Raw genomic sequence first — 1,791 nt, forward strand, 5'->3', positions numbered from 1 at the left:
CACTGGCAGGCCCCGCCCCTCAGGCCCCGTCCGGTCCTCAGAGCATGCAAGTCAACATTCTGCAAAGCATCCTTTCCGGGGAAGCGCTATTCACCCCCATTTTGCAGAAGAGGAAACTGAGGCTCAGTGAGGCGCATCAGTGTCTCCAGAGCACACAGCAGGACTCGTTCTAGGGTGCGAGGAACGAGGAGCTCCCCTCGGTGCAACATGGAAGGGGGCTCCCCCAAATTCAGCAAACAGGACGTACATTATTTAGAAAAAAAAACTTTTCCTTTTTTTGGGGTGGAGGCTTTTGCCTGAGGGCCTGTGCGCTCCAAGGAGAGAGAAAGAGACAGTGAGAGGGAAAGTGAGAAGTCACCCCACCATGGGGCCATGGGCCCAAGCCAGTCCCTTCTCCTCTGTTCTTCTCCTGGGATCTTGAGCACGCAGGCAAACGCACCTGGAGTGATTTTCAAGCCGCCAGGTCCAGGACTCGATCTGTGGTCCACCATGTGAGAGTCCAGCGATGCACTGCTATGCCGCCCCCCCCTTTTTGTTTTAACTTTATTTATCTATTTATTTAAATTTGAAATTTAAATTTATTTAAATTTAAATTAGAAAAGGACAGAGAGAGAGAAAGTGAGAAAGCAAGCTGCCGGGTCCAGGACTCGAACCACAGTGGGTCATGTGGGAGTCTAGTGTCACCTTCCAGCCCCTAATGTTTTTTGAGAGATTTTTTGCTATAGGGTATGTGCGCTTGCCAGAGATAGAGAGAAATAGATAGAAAGCAAGAAATCACCCCCCAGGAAGGATGGCCCTGCTACAATCCCTTCTCCTCTATTCTCCTCTCGGGATTTTGGGCATGCATGCACACGTGCCTAGTGTGAGTTTTAAGCCACCGGGTCCGGGACTCGAACCGCGGTCGAATACATGGGAGTCCAGTGACATAACCATTACACCATCTGCTGGTCCCAGATATTTTTAAAAATTAAAATGAATGAAAAATTTCACAATGAATGGGGTCAGCCAGATGATGGGGAGATGAAGGTGGCTGAGTCCCACGTGGCTGACTGCTTAGTTCCAGTCCTGGACCTGGCACTTCTTCAAAAACAAGCCAGACATTGGGAATCAGTAGTTAGCGTAATGGCTATGTCACTGGACTCCCACGTAGTCGACCGCGGTTCGTGTCCCGGACCCAGTGGCTTAAACTCACGCCGGGCACGTGTGCGTGCGTGCCCAAGATCCCGAGAGGAGAATGGAGGAGAAGGGATTGCGGCGTGACCATCCCCCCTGGGGGGTGATTTCTCGCTTTCTGTCTCTCTGTCTCTCTTTCTGACGAGCGCACGTGCCCTATAGCGAAAACCTCTCAAAAAAAAAAAAAAAAAGCCAGACACGTGTGCTCAGAATCTCAAGAGGAGATTCCTACAGGGCCACGGTCGGGTGATTTCTTGCTATCCCTCTCTCTCTCGTTCTTTCTCTGGAGGGCACACCAGCTCGTGACAAATTAAAAAAAAAAAGGGGGGGGAGACCAGTAGATGGCGCATGATGGTTAAGGCACTGGAGTCCTACATGACCGACTACGGTTCGAGTCCTGGCTCTGGCATTTTGCTTTCTCACTTTCTATCTCTCTCTCTGTTTCTCTCTAGTGAGCATGCATGCCCAAAAGCAAATTTTAAAATAATAATAATAGTAAATAAACTTTAAAAATAATCATTTTAAAAACTTATGATGAGGATCCAGGAGTTAGCGTAATGGCTATGTCGCTGGACTCCCATGTAACCCACCAAAGTTTGAGACCCAGACCTGGTGGCA

Source organism: Tupaia chinensis, unplaced genomic scaffold (assembly GCF_000334495.1).
Source record: "Tupaia chinensis unplaced genomic scaffold, TupChi_1.0 Scaffold000201_1, whole genome shotgun sequence".
Taxonomy (NCBI): Eukaryota; Metazoa; Chordata; class Mammalia; order Scandentia; family Tupaiidae; genus Tupaia; species Tupaia belangeri.